At 35.8% G+C, this 18,383-nt stretch overlaps 1 protein-coding gene across 2 annotated transcripts in view; it reads left to right on the forward strand.

Annotated features, from left to right (window-relative positions):
* The window catches only part of LOC101894495 (heterogeneous nuclear ribonucleoprotein K), a 115,157-nt gene that overhangs the window by 29,164 nt on the left and 67,610 nt on the right, over positions 1–18,383 (forward strand). Inside the window, exon 1 of one of the 2 annotated variants that reach the window (XM_059125306.1) lies at positions 13,429–13,861. The exons of the other annotated variant lie outside the window; for it this stretch is intronic. The gene's annotated coding sequence lies outside the window, so the exon portion shown is untranslated. Of the gene's footprint in view, positions 1–13,428; positions 13,862–18,383 lie in introns of those variants that run through there. 2 annotated transcript variants of the gene reach the window in all.

Genomic DNA, 18,383 nt, shown 5'->3' on the forward strand with positions numbered 1-18,383 from the left:
TGGTTTTCATGGGAAAACTTTCCACGTCACGAAACTATCAATTTTCCTCCCAGATATCGAAATTTCACCAGATACTCAAATCTTGTTCTCTGAAAAAGTAAAAAGTGAAATCTAAAAAAATATTTTTCACAAAAAAATCCAGCCGTATAGTTTTTGAAAGTCCTTCAGTATTATTCTTTTTTCTGCAGAAAAAAAATTACGCAGCACCCGGGACGAATTTTTCTATAGAACAAATTATGAAGCCCAAAAGAATCAACTTTTTCTGTTAAAAAAGTGACACAGTCCTATTTTCACAGTCGTCCAAGACTGAGCTTTTTCTAATAAAAAAGATTCACAATCCCCTTGTATTGAGTTTTTTTTTAATTTAATTTTCTTTCATTTTTTTCATAATTTGTATTTTGGAATTAGATTTTAGTAATTTTCAGCAGCTTACATTTTTGTTTGAAGAGCACCATAAATTTGGGTATTACGATAGTCTCAGGACCGAATATATATCACTTGTTTTAATACCCCCACCATAGAAGTTTGTCATTCCGTTTCTAACACCTCGAAAAATACATTTCAGACTCCACAAAGTATATATATTCTTGATCAGCATAAAATTCTATGTCGATTTAACGATGTCCGTCTGCAGGGCTTTTAGCATTGGAAATGGGCTATATAGGTCCACGTTTAGGTATAGCCCCCTTATAGCTGTCCCTTCCTATGTTCGGTATTCGATGATTTTAGCGACATTTTCACCGGAATTGTTTCAAATTTCGTAATGATAGTTCGTAATGGGTACTACAGTCTGTGACGGAAAATTCGTATAGTCGCGATATAACGGTACCTCCCTATCTTCGGTATTTTAGATACATTATTCACCGGAATGGTTTCAAATTTCGTATTTGAAGTTCCAAATGGGAACTTCAGTCTATGACAGAAAATTGTCCATACTGGTCCAGGTGTTCGTATAGCCCCCATATATTATTACCTCATACATTACATTATTCACCAGAATTGTTTCAAATTTCGTATTTGAAGTTCCTAATGGGAACTTTAGTCTATGACGAAAATTGGCCATGCAGGTCCAAGTCTTCGCATAGTCCCCATGAAACAGTACATTATTCACCGGATCACCGGATTTTTTTTTAAGTTTCATATTTGAATATTATGACAAAAGTTGCCTATGCAGATCCACGTCTTCGTATAGACCTCAATTAATGACTATATTCGGTATTTTTAAGATTTTAACAGAATTCTTAACGGATTTTTTTATATTTTTTTTTTTGAAAATTTCCAGATTCGTTTCAAATGGTGGTGGACTCAAAGTACGGTCCTGCAAAAATTACTGCTTTTTTACTTGTTCTATATAAAAAATTCCATAGTTCCTTAGATCTAAATTTATTTCTCAAAACATCCTTTCTTTTGGCACCGTTTTTTTCTAAATAAAAAGTTTAATTTTTTTGGTTCCTTGATTTTCTGTAGAAAAAATGTCCACTGTCCCCTATGACGGAATTTTTCTATAGCATCTACTCCTGTGTTTTTTTCTTTCTTGACAAATTGTCAAAGATTTCGCAGACTGAGGTTTTTATAAAATACTAATTTTTACAAATCCCCCAGGATTACATATTGTCTTTCAGAATAAAAAACTGACAGTTTTGGAATGTTGCTGCCTCGTGTTTCTTCTAATACAACAACTGTTTAACGCACAAAAAAAGTAAATTAGCCAAAATGCTTTTTTTTACATCGGTGACTTGTAAATTGAAAGCCAAAACGAAAAAAAAAAACGAATGGTTCGTAGGGACCGCGTCACAACGTCGTTAGCCATCCAAGCAGAACCCCATATTCTGCGCCCCGGCTGAGGGAAATAGACGTATAAAAATCACAGAAATTACCTCAATTAAATAATTTTGCCATTAATATAATGTGTGCGCTGGTCTTCCAAGTTCCTCCCTCCTACACCTCCTTCGTTGCTTGGCATTGCTTCTTGGCTCAAGCTATTGACATTTTTACAACAACAGCAGCAGTAGGCAGTCAGTGGCAGCAACATTTCAGTATCCATTTGAACACATTTCTAACAAAAATAATGACATACTAATTTTGTTTGTTACCATTTCGGTATTTTGGTGAAATGTTGTATTTTTTTCGGGAAAAAATCGTTGAGGGCTGTGATTTGTTTCTAGGCTAAGGAGAAGGAAAAAACTTAACTGTAAATGGTTTTGTTGAAAGTTAATTAACTCGCCCCCTTTGCTTCCAAATTAGGGCTTTATTGTAGCTTTAAATGGCAACACGTGAAAGGTTTTAGTTTTCGTTATTAATTTGAAGGATTTTAGATTTCTTTTCTAAATAAAAGGTTACATAGGCCTAAGGTTAATTTTTGTTGGGTGGGAAAAAATGCGACTATTTTTTCTGTAGAAAAAAATTCTTTTTTTTTTCTAAAGAACCCAAGTTCTCAATTCCATAGAATTTAAAAGCTAACTAAAGACCTAAATTCCATTGGCATAATTCAACCACAATGTTCAGGTTTGATATCTCCCCATATTTACTATTACATCTCGAATATGTAATACCCGTTCGAATGCGGTGTAATTTAATTTAGACTAAACCACATAACGTCAACTTTACATAAATAGAAACATTATTAACATACGCACACACTATTTTTATTCTGCATTACTCTCCGAACCCCATCATCATCATAGCTATAGCCAACCACCAACGTCCACAAGATAGTTTTACTATTAATCATGTGTTTAAATTCCCATCGCATAATGGTCGATTCCTTCGTTCGCTGCTATGGTGGGGTACTCCTTCCTCCTTCAATCACTGTTCGTCGTAATATAATTTATTTCAAATTAGAATATGAAATTTTTTAAACGTTTCAATTAATAATTCAAATAAAATTTTAATTGCAGTCAACGTTTCATATTCCCCTCCTCCATCTGTTAGGGGGGGGTGAGTTCACAGATTCGAAGGGAAATTGTGGTGCGTTCTGTGTTAGAAAAATAAATGATGTCGTCGAAAAACATATTGGATATTTCTCATAACCTAATTACAGTTCTCTGTGTCGATTCGAATAGAAAATGATGGCAAACCAAATTATTCTGTCGAAAAATGGAGGTTATTATATTAGGTTTTGCTGTGTCGAACCATAGCTAATATATAGGAGATATTATTTTGGTCGGTTATCGATAAGCAATTATTAAGCTATCGGGTGTATATCGTCGGAATCGGCGAGCTATTTATTATATCGGCGAGCTGTTTATTAATAGGATATCGACTTATTGATAAGCTAGTTGATGTGTTATTAGCAGAGCACAAAAACGCTCGCTCTAATCCGAGTAAAGACTGAAACTCGCTCGATTTTGGGAGTATGTTCTGCGAGTAAATAAGAAATCCATTATACTCTATTATGCTTTACTCGTTTTCGCTCAAAATCGAGCAGATTATCCTCTTGTCGTTGCATTATTTGTAAGTAAGACGTGTAATATCTCAACCCACAGCTGCAAACGAAACAAACTAAAAACAAAAGAATGGAGGGAGAGTAAACTTTTTATAAAACTAGCACACTTCGAGCATTCCCGCTCGCGAGTATTTTTCTTTGCCACTTAAGTAAGGGAGTATGCTTTGCTCGTTTCCGCTCAAAATCGATCAGATTATATACAACTAGTACTCTTCGAGCACTCCCGCTCGCGATTCTTTTTCACTCCGCGCACATTTGAGCAAATTGGAGAGCCATACACACGAATTTGATGAACTATGGACGAACAATCGATTATATATAGCTGAGCTGTCTAATATCTATCCACATAGCTGTCGATGAGTTCGGGACCTCATGGAACAGCTATCGGTGACTTTTCATTATATTCAATGAGCTATTGATAAATTTTCGATCAGATATTGTCGAATTATCGATGAGATATTGACAGACAATCGATTAGCTATTGATGTATAGAATATCGACGAACTTTCAACGAGCTATCGACAAACTATCGATGTATAGACTAATTATAGATGAACTAGTCTTCTAGCTATTGCCGTACTATCGATGAGCTAACGAAGTATTATCGACAAGTTATCGGTCAAAATTTTGAATAATTATAACTCTTATAAAATGTGACGTAAGATTCCAGTTGTCTTCAAATTACACAAATCACAATATTTTTATTAACTTTAGGTCTATTATGAAGATGGAATATATCGGTCCACTCCTTCTGGTACCTCGCCCACAAAGAGTTAAAATTTTGGATATTGATGAAGCTCATAAAACACGAAATTAACCAAAATGATTATAAAATACGAAATAGGCATCCGGGTGTCTTCATACATAACACATCCCATAATTTTCACTAACACAAGATCGGCTGTGAAGATAGGATGTATCGGTCCACTTCTCCTGGTACCTCCCCTCAAACAAAACAAGTCAGCGATTCTTTACATCTTGCTATATCCAAATATTTCTCTCAACCAGAAACCTGAGATGAATATGGAATTTATGATTTCTCATGAAATTGGATATTTGATATTCTTGTCATACCAATATTTTTATCGGTATTGGATGAAGTATGAAAATGGAATACTTCGATCGACTATATCTGGTACCTCACGCACTTTTAAACATTTTCTAAAATTAAAACATATCTCATATCAAGTGAAGGAAGTAACCATTATAGTCTAAACTGATGACAGACTGACTCGTCGCAATATTTATATCATGTTTATTTCTAAAATTTGAATGATAATAACAGAAGTCAAAATATATTTAAATAATCAAATATTGGCTGAAGGTAGACATTTGTGAGCAAAACAGACTGATACTTTTTAACTTGTTTAAATCTTAGAATGTTATCAGGCCTGTGGCTCTGAAAGTCTCTTTATTTTTCCTGTAAAATCCATGAAAATGGATTAGTTGGTCGTTCGAAAAGTATTTTTGATTACAACGTCAACTTCTTACGGCTATTGATGTCATTTCTCTCTTCACAAACATTGTTCCTCTCTTTTTCTCTGCCTCCTTCTCCTCCTCCCCCTCTTCAAAAGTAATTTCCACAAATATGTTTCTGTGTCATTTGTTTTACTGTTATCGGGCTACACACAATGCTTTTATGCTAATTACATTGAAATTGCAATAATTAGGAATAGAGCGAATGATAGAAAGGACCTTGTGGAAAATAAATGATAGTTGGTTGGAACGACAGTCAGACGGACAGACAGATAGACAGACGGGCAGTCCGAGCAAACAAACAAACAAACAATCAGCAACCATCTATTTACTACTCAAATCCCCAGATGAAATACCTGTTCACGTGTGGTTGGTTGGTTACTTGCATTTGTATATACGAGTATTTTTCTCATTCATTGTTGTGTTCCACAACAGCAACAACAATAGCAACAAAACAACACCCTCATCTGGGGACACAACAAAGTGACCTGAAATGCAACAATCATCATTATTTCAATTAACTGTTATACATTATGAATGTGACATTATGTATATATATATTTTTTTGAATCAAGGTGGAGAAAAAAATCCAAGTCATCTGAGTCCTTTTTCTTAAAAAAAAATCTAAGTTTTTAAAATTTTTCAAGAAATGTTGTCTTTTTGGGCCCATGAGCTAAATTTGTTGTTTTTTATCTTTTAAGATACGACAATTTAAGCTCTGAGGATCTTTGAAAAAATATTGTTCGGCCTGCAATTGTATATCCAATGGTCTTTTTTTTTTTAAATGTTAATTGTATGTTTAACGCTCTGCGGTTCCTGTGGCAATTGTAGCTTTGGCGGCACTATTAAATTTGGAATGGAAGATCTGTTGATTTACGAAATACTTTGTAAAACATCTGAATTTTTTATAAAATCTCCAATTTGATCCGTAGATTTCTATTGCATACTTTTACGCTTATTTTGCCACAATTGCATGAATGGTGCATACTTTTAGGCGATCTAAAGTCCAAAGTGCATCTGTGGCTATTGACCAGATGCCGATGAGCTATCAATAACTTATCGTAGAACTATCGAAGCATTATCAATCAACTACCGATGAGTTGTTGAGCTATCGGTGATTTATTAATGAACTGCCGACTATAAATCAATGTTCTGTGAGTATTCGTATTTTTGGGCCCATGAACTAAAATTGTTTTTATACCCTCCACCATACATTCATTTTGTCATTCCGTTTGTAACTTATCGAAATAATGATCTTAGACCCAACAAAGAATATATATTCTTGATCAGCGTAAAATTCTAAGACGATATCCATGTCCGTCCATCTGTATGTGTGTCTGTTTGTCTGTCTGTCTGTCTGTTGTAATCACGATATCTTTCGAACGAATTGAAATAGAAGGCTTAAATTTTGCACACATGTTTATTTTGCCAGTAGGCAGGTTAAGTTCGTAAATGGGCCACGTAGGTTCACGTTTTCATATTGCCCCCATATAACGGTACCTCCCGATATTCGGTATTTTGATAATTTTAGCGACATTATTCACCGGAATTGTTTCAAATTTGGCATTTGAAGTTCGAAATGGATAATACAGCATAAGGCAGAAAATTGTTTATGCAGGTCCACGTCTTCGTATAGCCCCCATATAACGGTACCTCCCGATATTCGGTATTTTGATTAATTTAGCGTCATTATTCACCGTAGAAGTTTCAAATTACGTATTTAGATTTCGTAATGGGAACTACACTCTGTGACAGAAAATTGTCCATGCAGGTCCACGTCTTCGTATAGGCCCCATATATCAGTACCTCCTTATATTCGGTATTTCGTTCTAAATGGTTCCTTTTTTAGCTGTAATTAAGAAATTAGGGGTCAATCGTAAAATTGATAGCATTTTCTGATAGGAGGATTACTTTTGTCCACCTTGTACTTTGTAATACACTTGATTTTTTTTATAAAATATCTAATTTGATTTGATAATAATCAATTGATCTGTTGATGTTGTTGTAGCAGTGTTAACATGCTCCGTTGTTTATAAACTGATTAATCCGGTTCTTCCTCAATGTCCAGATTTAGGAATTCTGCTACCTTTATGGGCTGTAGACTTGGCTGGACAATTAAACAGTGTATTGTGCGGGCCTGTATCGCACGCTGGGCAGGCGTTCCGCACATCTTCGTCAATTCGTGCCCAATACGAATTTAGACGGCTGTACCATCCTGAACGTAGTTGGGCCAAAACTACCCTGGTTTCCTAGGCAGCCGACGTTCTACAGCTGAAATGGATGGGGGTGGATTCCGAGGATGGCATTCATAATGTAATTATTAACTACCTTCGCGACTGCATCAGTATGAATGCTACTCAGACCCGCTTGATAGGCTTTATGATCTAGGGGATCTGTCTTATATCGCTGGACCTCCCTAGATCATGCAGGTTCTGACACGCCTGGGTGGGGGAGTTCTGTCCACAAGATGGTGGTTAGAATGACTCCCACAATAACACCAAGCAGGTATTGCAACGAAAGCATATGATTATGCTGACGTAGGGGAAGAACCTTCGTCGCCTCATGTAAATGGTCCACAGGAGTCATGAGGAGGCACCCTGTTGCAGTTCTCAGGGCGGCATTCTGACAGGTCTGAATACTTGTCCATTGCGTTGCACTCATATTCGCAGACCACACTGGAACCGCATAACTAACCACAGACCGACGTATCGCTGTATAAGAGGTTAACATGGAGGGCGCGGAATTCCACCCCACCTTGGGGAACTCCCTGTTTCACTCTACGGGGCTTGGACTTCTTTTTCCGGAATTCCACGTACGACTGAAATATCAGTGAGCTTTCGACATACTTTCGAACATTGACGAATATTGACCTGCTATCGATCGCCAAGTCATCTACGAGATATTCGATAATCTATCGATGATATATCATTGAATGGCTGATTAGTCATTATTGTACTTTCAACTTGATGGCATCTTGATGAATTACCGACGTTTTATCGATAAATTGTCAACTAGCTATCGCTGAGCTTTCGATGATATTGTGACAGTTTACGATGAACTATTGATCATCTTTCGTACTGACACTAACAGAGCACATGTCCTTCAACATTGACAATAGAAATCTGTGGATCTATGAAATTCTTATAAAATCTCTTATTGAATCTGTAGATTTTTAGTGCTTTACCAAAAGCATTTTGCCCCATTTGCATGAATGGCGCAGGTACAAAATTACCTCAGTGGCTATTGAAAATAATAACAATTAATAGCATCTCTGATTCATTCTGTTTAGTTGCAAGAATGGTGCTTACTTTTAGGAGATCAAAATCCATGGTGACTCCGCGGTTATTGAAAGCGTCAAAAGCAGGCTTTCAATAAATTTATGACAGCAATACTTACGTATGGTGCATACTTTTTGGCCTTATTTATCATATTTGCTCAAGTGGTGCCTAATTTTAGGAGATATAATGCCAATGCACCTCAATATCCATATTTACCTAAGTGGTGCCCACTTTTAGGAGATATAATGCCAAAGCACCTCAATGTCCATATTTGTCCCAGTGATGCCTACTATTAGAAGTTACAAGTCCAATGTACCTTGATGGCAATTGAAAATTCCCCATTTACCCTTTCAAACTAAGAAGGTTAAAGAAAAACATTTTGCATAGCAATAAGCAAATTAAAATACAACCCACCCGCACATACACCCGCTCTTATGCCATTTACATATGATAATTTATGTACATAATAAATAGACACAAAATGATGATAATAGCAGTACAGTAGTTGTTTATGAAGTCAAATAGAAGAGGAGAGGAGGGAGGGCTTGGGAGAAAATAAAATAAAATTATACCCCCACATACGCCTCCACTACTGCCTCTTTGCAACGCCGCTCCACAACTTGGTTGTGTCAATATCAGCTGATTCTTTTCGCATTTTACATAATTTATAGATGTCTCTCTTCTTTTACCTATCCATCTATCATGCTTGCGCCGAGGCACCACATACATAAGGACATCCCTATTTCTAAACGACTGCCGACCCTATTTGCAAGCATAGTTGTTGGCTAACCAATAGGGGGAACAACAACCAACTGTTCCCAACAATGACACAAAAGACTATTAAAGGATACTTTTTTTGTTCCTCCTCGCCGCTATTTTTTGCTCTCGCTCTCATTTAATATTTATAATTGCAGTGCTAGGAAACCTCAAGGATGGTAGGTAAAGTAACTCAAGGATGGACGGATGATACAATAAAAATGGGTGGGTAAATACACCGACCAAATGTGAAAGTCTGAAATTGTTGAGTATCTGATGACTGACCAAGCGTCTAACCGCTTAGTTTAGAATTTTTAGAAAAAAAGCCAACTAAAAACAGTAACTAAACACTTAAACAAATGCCTGAGAAAGTCAACAAATTGTGTATATTTTACAAAGCAAATATTGAAAAAGCAACAAAAAATATATAGTTTGAAAACAACAAAATTACAACAGCAAAAACTTTAGCAAAGTAAATATACATTACTTGCTATTGACTGTCATATATACCGTCTATTAAATGTTATTAAATGTGAATTAAAAAAAAGTAGTCCTCATTTTTTTTGAATTTTTTAAGAATTAACTTTTTTTTGTTGCACTAATTTGAAGGAACAAAATTTTCCTTGATGGACAATAGAAACTGTACTGCAAGCAGCCTTTTTTAAATGTCATTAAAAATTTATAGATACATTTGCCATTAAGTGTGTGTGTGTAAATTTTAGGCGAGCCATATATACTTTAGATGTGTAATGTATACTTTTAGGCGACTCATATGAAACATTTCTGTTAAAGAGGGTGCATTAACTTTGTCATTGGGTTCTAGCTCCGGTGGCGGAACATAGTGTGTATAGGTTCACGTTTTCGTACAGCCCCCATATAACGGTACCTCCTGACATTCGATGTTTAGATGATTTTTGCCACATTTTTCCACGGATTTGTCTAAAAATTTGGTATTTGTAGTTCATAAAGGTTTCTAGCTCCAGTGCCAGAACATTGAATATTTAGGTCCACGTTTTCCTATAGCCCACATATAACAATACCCACCGATATTCGGTATTTTGATAATCCTAGTCACATTTGCCTACGCAACTGTTTCAAATTCGGCATTTAAGAAGATTTAGTAGATGACAATCCTTAGAGTATACCCTCCGACATTTGGAACGAATTTAGAAAATTTCAAAAAAGTAGAACCCGTTAAAAATTATTTTAAAATCTTACTAACCGAATATAGGCGATATAGTGGGGTCTATACGAAGACGTGGACCAGCATAGGCAACTTTTGTCATAAGCCATTACAACATTCAAATACTTGAGGTGATCGACACTTTGGTATTTTTTAGTGCCTACCTTGCTTTCCAAAATACTCCAGATACAGATTGGTATCCGTAGAATTTGGTGGTCATTGTGCGCTGGAAATGAAGAGAGGATCCTCATTTTGTAACCATTCTTGGGCAGCGCGTGCTGAGTGCGATGGTGCTGAGTCCTGTTGGAATGTCCAAGGTCTGCGACCAAAATGTTTGCGTGTCCAAGGCTTTAGTACACCCTCCATTCATTCTTATGCCACGGTGGGTTAATACGAGCGGAGAGCGACCATCGGCTGTTATGGCGGCCCACACCAACACCATGGCCGGCGCTTGAGTTCTGATGGCCAACCGAAGGTGCACATTTTCAGCTGACCTCTTTGGCAAGTAAACACTATCGTTTTGTTTGTTTACAAACTGCTGGACAACGAATATTTTCTCATAGGAGAAAGCCAAATTCGTCAGTTCACCACTTTCGGTCAAGCGAAGCAACTCTTTAGCTCTTTTGAGTCTATTTTCTTTCTATTGCGGTGTAAGTTCTTGCACTTTTTGGAATTTCAATGGCTTTACTATGAGCTCGATTTCAATATTTGCCGAATGGAATATTGCTATATGTGCACGAGCCATTTTTCGGTACCTCCCGATATTCGGTATTTTGATGATTTTAGCGACATTTTTCAACGGAATTGTTTCAAATTTGTTATTTGAAGTTCGAATTGGATACTACAGCCTATGACAGAATATTGTCCGTGCAGGTCCACGTCTTCGTATAGCCCCCATATAACGGCATCTCCCTTTATTCGATATTTTGATGATTTTAGCGTCATTATTCGCCGGAGTAGTTTCAAATTACTTATTTAGACTTCGTAATGGGTACTACAGTCTGTGACAGAAAATTGTCTGTGCAGGTCCTTCCTATATTCGTTATTTTGACGATTTTAGGTACAATACCCATCGAAATTGTTTGAGATGTCGTATTTGAAGTTCGTAATGGATGCTACAGCCTGTGACATAAAATTGTCTATGCTGGTCCAGGTCTTCGAAAAGCTCCGATATAACGGTACCTCCTTACATACGAGATTTTGATAATTCTAGCTACATTATTCACCGTTTATTTCAAGTTTCGAATTTGAATATGATAATGGCTTATGACAAACAATGCCTATGTAGGTCCACGTCGTATAGACCCCAATATAACGACTATATTCGGTATTTTTAAAATTTTAACAGAATTTTCTAAGGATTTTTAAAATTTCCAAATTCGTTCCAAATTTTGGAGGGTATTCAAAGTTCGGCCCGGTCGAACTGACTGCGCTTTTTCGCTTGTTTTTGTTTCAAATCTATTATTCCTTAATAAGTATTTTTAAAAATTCATGATTTTACATTGGAATTTTTTTAAATACACAATTACACACCTGATAGCTCTTGATTTTTATAAATCCGCAATTATACGTTTTCTAGTTCATAATTTTTATCGACGATTTGGTTCTTTAAAAAATATTATTTAAAAAACCACGATTGTGATTCTTGAAAATTATCCTTTATAATGTCCATACTGACATAATATTAAATAAATATTTGGTTTTTAAATCCAGGCTGGTACTCTTGGGTCTCCTTGAAAATTATTCTTTGAAAATGCATAGTAATATCTGAGTGGTACCTTGAATAAATTAGTTCCAAAGGCCACAATTTTAGCTCTTTGGCGGATTTTTTTGAAATCCGATTTTGATTGCTGTACCTTGAAAGTACATTCATAGAAATACTAGTTCTTTACGACCTTAGTTTTTTAAGTACTCGTAGCTATCTTTATTGGATTTTTAACTAATATTATTCAAAATATTCACGCAGTTAGACCTGTGGTTCTTTCCAAAAATGTCTGACTCCTGGAACATAATTTTCTTTAAAACTCCCTCTAATAGTCCTTAGTATGCTACACTTCTTTTCATTAATGTCCTTAATTATCTTGTATGAAAATCAGTTACAATTGCTGCCTACCTGGTGGTCAATTAATAAACAATTTCATAGTTTTTTTCTTCTTTTTGTATTCGGTAGACCTCTACCATATGGATGGATAATAAATAAGCAGAGTCCCTTTTTTGGTCTGATGGGGAGCAATTTTCGTCTTGAAAGAAAGGATATTTTGTGAATACACAAATTTTCTTGTCAATATTAAAAATGTAATTTTATCAAATGTGTTGTTTTTCCTCTGTGGATGTAACCCCCCTCCCCGAGCCCTTTCTTTGCCATAATGGGACATTTTCGGCTCTCTACTCCATTTTCGTGTGGTTCCCTTGAATTTCGTTAAAACGCCCCCCATTTAAGGCCTATTTTGTCGCTGATGTGTATATTTTGTGAAGGCTGATTTTTTGTTCGTTATTTTTCATGGACTCGCATTGTACAGTCCACCCGGCCTCCGAATGTAATTATAGCTTTTGGTTCGTTTTGGTTGCCATGGTTCTGCATAGCTCGTGTCCATTCGATTTCCCCTAATATGCGGCAATGTAATTGTCCTGTATTTTCTATCTATCTATTTCATTTTTTAGCGTGTCACTCGCTGCCTTCGTTTTTCGAATATGGAATATTTAATGATCAATTTATGTGTTGGATTGCCATTGGCGTTGGTGTCGGCCTGCCTGTCTGTGCCCCTCTATTGCGTTTGTTGTATATACATAACCCCCAAAATGCCACGCTATTTATTAATTCTCATGTGCATAGTTGAGCAAATAAATGGGGGGGGGGGGGTCCAAAGAGAGTGAAGCTCTATACCCTCCCACCTCTCAAATGTAATTGTCTTATCTGTCTGAAACTAAAAAGGCCATTTCCGATCTAACATTAAGGACATTTGTGGTTAGTCTTGCAATTTACCCCCTTTCCTCCAATTTAAACCCCATCCCCAACTATAACTGGAGTCTCGGAGCCCAACAAAAGTTGGGGAAGTTACTATGGCCACCGGACATGGTGACCATTACAGTTCTCTTTAAAATATCCTGTGATTGGTCAATCATTTCCGTTTGGTCAAACCCTTTTTCGATGATACAATATTGGGGCCACCTGTATGTCTATCTGTCTCATTTTCGAACTCCAACTACTGTATATGGTTGGAGTCTATCCTTGAGTCCCCAAACATGTCTAGTATTTTCTTGCCATAAATAACCGAGCCCCATTTCTTGAACTATTAGTCCTTTAGAAAACTTCTTGGAGTAGAGACCCATCGAAAAAGCTCTCCATATTATTTTTTTTCTTTTCAAAAAGTACATTTTTCTGTGATAACAACGCCAATCCAATGTTTTGGATTCAAAAACAAAAATTCTAGTTTTGGAAATATCAAAAAGATTGGATTTTTTTTTTAAATAATGTGATAATTAGTGCAACTAAACGCTATAACCAAAAAAATCTACAAAAATACCAGTGTTAATTTGTTACGAACAATATTTGTTAAATGAAAGAAACTATATAATTAATTGATACCTCAAGATAATAAAAACGTAAACGACTTTATATTCCCTCAATTGAAAGAAAAAAAAAAAAACATCAAAAGAAATCTGAATAAAAAACATTTAATTTTTTTTTAATTAACACCAGCAAAACGAATTCTCCATAAAAAGGTAATTTAAATTTTATCATAAAAAATAATGTGCGGGATTTAAGGGGATATCACGTAGATACATACATATTTTTAGTGGGTTAATCATTTTTGCCATGATAACCAACCACTCTTCAGATATATCTCTTTATGGAGTTATGTCATCTTGGCGTCAAAAAATTACTTGATTCGCTCTTATTACACCTGAAGTACAATGTACATTCTTTTATACAAAAAAATCGAAACATTTCTCAAAAAAAGTTCTGTATTGGCATTTACCTATTACACCTAAAATGACAAATCATGGAGTTACATCATCATTTCTATGAAAATTAACTTAACTCGTTCAAATTGCACTTGGACTGTACAGTACACATTTCTAATTTCACAAAATTTAAAAAAAAAAAAAAAAATTAAAGTTATTTTGAAAAATAATCTGAATTAATATTATTTTGAAAGAATAATAAACTATTGTACCATATTTGAAGTTTTGGAAACTGTCAGCTGGGGTTTTCCTAAAAGTATGCTTGAATTTTCAAATGTTTATTTTTCTGTATAACTTCTTGTCTTTCGATACAAAATTCAATGGGCTTTTCTGGTAAGTTCAGTCGGGCCGAACTTTTTATACCCTCCACCATTCGGAAGGAAATTAAAATTTTTCAAAAAAAAAAAAAAAAATTATAATAATAATAAATAAAAACGGCCGAAAGATACCCCTCCAATGAAAACCTTTATATGGAAGATATACAAAGACGTGGTGGTGGTGCATAAGTAATTTTTTGTCATAGGCTGAAATAACGATTTAAATACGAAATTTGAAACAGTTCAGCCCGGAAAAAGGGAGGTAACATTGTATGGGGGCAATAGAAAGACGTGGTCCTGCACAGAAATTTTTCTTTCATAGACTGTAATATCCATTACGAACTTCAAATAACAAAGATGAAACAATTTCGGTTAATAATGTCGCTTCAAACATCAAAATACCGAAAATAGGGAGGTACCATTTTAGGGGGGCTATTCGAAAACGAGGACCAACATGGTCCATTTTCAATACCAAAAGTCCTGCAGACATAATATACACTTGAATAAAATTTTACCCTCTACTTCATTTCTTTCGGAGGCTAGAGTGATTTCCACAGACGGACGGACATAACCAAATCGACATAGAATTTTATGCTGATCAAGAATATAAAGTATATATATCTAAAATGTATATTTCGAGGGCTTACGAACGGAATGACAAACTTAATATATAAATTATACAGGGTGAGATAAAAAACTGCAACAAAGTCAAACGCCATAATTTTTACTTTTTTTTTTAAATTGTATTGAATGAAAGCAAAGAATGTCGGAAATAGCATCAAATTTTTGAATAAGTTTAGATTTGTTCGAATTTTTAATGGGTCAAAATACCGAATGTTGCTCTGGGGTATTTTGGCCCATTCCCGGCGAAGCGCTTGCTTAAGGTGATCGACACTTTGGTACTTTTTAGTACCAACTTTGCTTTCCAAAATACTCCAGACACAATAGTCCAACGGATTGGTATATGGAGATTTTGGTGGTCATTGGGCGCTGGAAATGGAGCGAGGAACCTCAGCAGATGGTGCTGAGTCCTGTCGGAATGTCTAAATGTTTGCGTGCCCAAGGATTTAATACACCCTATAGAATATTTTCGCGATAATATTCGCCATTTAATCTGATGTCACGATCGATTAATACGAGTGGAGAGCGACCGTCGGCTGTTATGGCGGTCCACACTATCATCATGGCCGGCGCTTGAGTTCTGGTGGCTAACCGTAGGTGCACATTTTCAGCTGACCTTTTTGGCAAGTAAACACGATCATTTTGTTTGTTTACAAACTGCTGGACAACGAATGTTTTCTCATCGAAAAAAAAAACAAATTCGGCAGTTCACACGGCCAAGCGAAGCAACTCTATAGCTCTTTTGAGTCTATTTTCTTTCTGCTGCCGTGTAACTTCTTGCTCTTTTTGAAATTTCAATGGCTTTTCCCCGAGCTCATTTTTCAATATTTGCGAATGGAATATTGCGATATGTTCAGCTCACGAGCCACTTTACGGCCACTGCGACGCGGACTTCGATCAAGTCGCTTCTTTACTTTTCGAACCATTTCTGCTGATGTTGCTGTTTTCTTCCGTCCACTTCCTTGACGTCGGGCGCTACGCTACCAGTATCACGGTAACGAGCGATGGTACGAGACACAAAAGATTTATTCACATTTAAATGCTGAAGTGCCCTAACGATAGCCACTTGTGGTTTTTCAGCTAAATATAAAGAAATCACACTAACACGCCAATTCCATAACAAATAACTTTTTTTGAAAATTCTCACCAAAATGCTTTTGAACGCTTCTAAACAATATAATGAGCTGTCACTGGAATAATTTTAACAGCTGTCGGACGAGTGGCTTAGAAATGACAGCAGTCTGAAGTTGGTTGTAGTTTTTTTCATCTGGCCCTGTACTTTTGGAAAGGCAATGATTTTTTTTTATGTTCCCCGGGACGAATGATGTTTCATATATTTATTTATATTTTCAATATATTTATTAAGAAATCAGAAATTCTCTGTAGTGTTTTTGTGACGAGGCGAAATATTTTTTCGCTCTAATAAAAAAATTTGAAATATTTCTATTATAAAAAAAGAAAATCTAAATTAAGAGCTCAAAAAGACCGTCTGCATAAATTCCACCATCAGAAGTTTGGCGAAACATGCTGAATCTATGATTCCAATTGCAAAACAAAATCCTACGCGCCTTGAATTCCTGCCCAACAAATGCTATTCTCTTTTTTAGACACCATGGAGGGAGAGCCGTCGACAAAATACAATTTCAAAAAAACGGAAAAAACAATGTGTAGGAAATTATGAACTAAATGAATTCTCTGCAAAGAATGTGGGGTGCATATATTTTTCTATTTAAATTTAATTAATTTAAAAAATGTGCATATTTAAATAAAATAATTGTTGGTGTTGTCGGCGGGTTTGTTTTTTTTTTTTTTGCACAATTGTTGTCATAGTTTGTTTGTGACAGCCTCCACAAAATACGGATGGCAACAATCGTTTCTGTTTTTCTTCATCGTCATGTTGCATTAAGGTGACAATATGAATGGTTCTGATGACATCCCAGTGTGTGATGATGGGTGTTTGGAGCTATAGGTGAAGAACGGAATATAGCAATGAAGAGCAGGGGTATTTGACCCCTATATGACAATTATACAAGCAGAATTTTATAATCAATAAGAAGTTTTGGTTTCTTAAGGAAAAATTTAACCTAAAACACTGGAGCTTTGACTTGCGTCTTTTAAAAGACATAGAAAATTTTTTTTAGTTTTAAATATTTTCTCCAATAAATTCAATGTCAGTGAATCTGTCATCTCCGGACTCTATGTAACGACGAATAAATGAATTTTTCAAGGTAAACATACTTGATCTGCTAGCTAATATAATTATTAATACAAAGTCATTCACTGGTAAAAGGCTTGATTGCAAAATTGCAACTGATAAAATATTTTAGTCATTGCATTATGTAGATTGCCTTGTGTCATCTATTGATACTGGACAAACAAATATTTTTTAAGAGGAGTTTACGTACCCACAAAAGACCCGACAGATCAAATTACAGCTGATTTCAAATAGAAATCTTCGATACGAACTTTTATTTCCCACGCCACATAGTGGTAATGTATTATGCATTTGTGCATTTGTGTGTAACATGGAAAGGGAAGCGAGATCGACCTATAGTTACTTTTGAGGATCTTCATAGAATCACTTTCTGAGTCGGGTTAAGCATGTCAGTCCGTCTGTCGGCCGTCCATGTATTTTTTTTTTTTTTTTGGACAAAATGCATGTCACATTTATTATCCGATTGAGACGACATTTTTTTCCTTGGACCAAGGACAAAGGACAAACCCTAAAAACTGGTGAAAATCGGTTCAAATTTAGATATAGCTCCCACATACATCTTCAACCGATTTCGGGTTAATTGTGCACCAAATGGCCAATATCAGTCTAAATGGCCCGATTTTTGGCACATGCGACCGAGAAGCAAATACATCAAATTTGGTGGAAATCGCTTCAGATATAGCTTCCATACACATGTTTCATCCGATATGATGTTTAAGTCGCTCACATTCGTAATAAGCACTCCACAAGAATGATATTTGGTACCAGATATCAGATTCAGCCCACAAATACCTCTGTCAAATTTTATCGCGATCTGATCTAGCTCCTCCTCGTTCGACAGCTCTTAAAATAATTCCAGTGACAGCTTATTACATTGTTTACAAGCGTACAAAAGTATTTTTACTTGTGATGGAAATCAAGCGTGATAGTGTGATTTCCTTATATTTGGCTGGTATACCACAAGTGGCTATCGTTACCGTGATACTGGTAGCGTAGACCGACGTCAAAGAACAGCAACATCAGCAGAAATGGTTCGAAAAGTAAAGAAGCGACTTTATCGAAGTCCGTGTCGCAGTGGCCGTAAAGTGGCTCGTGAGCTGAACATATCGCAATATTCCATTCGACA

The sequence above is a fragment of the Musca domestica genome, unplaced genomic scaffold (assembly GCF_030504385.1).
Source record: "Musca domestica strain aabys unplaced genomic scaffold, Musca_domestica.polishedcontigs.V.1.1 10, whole genome shotgun sequence".
Lineage (NCBI taxonomy): Eukaryota > Metazoa > Arthropoda > Insecta > Diptera > Muscidae > Musca > Musca domestica.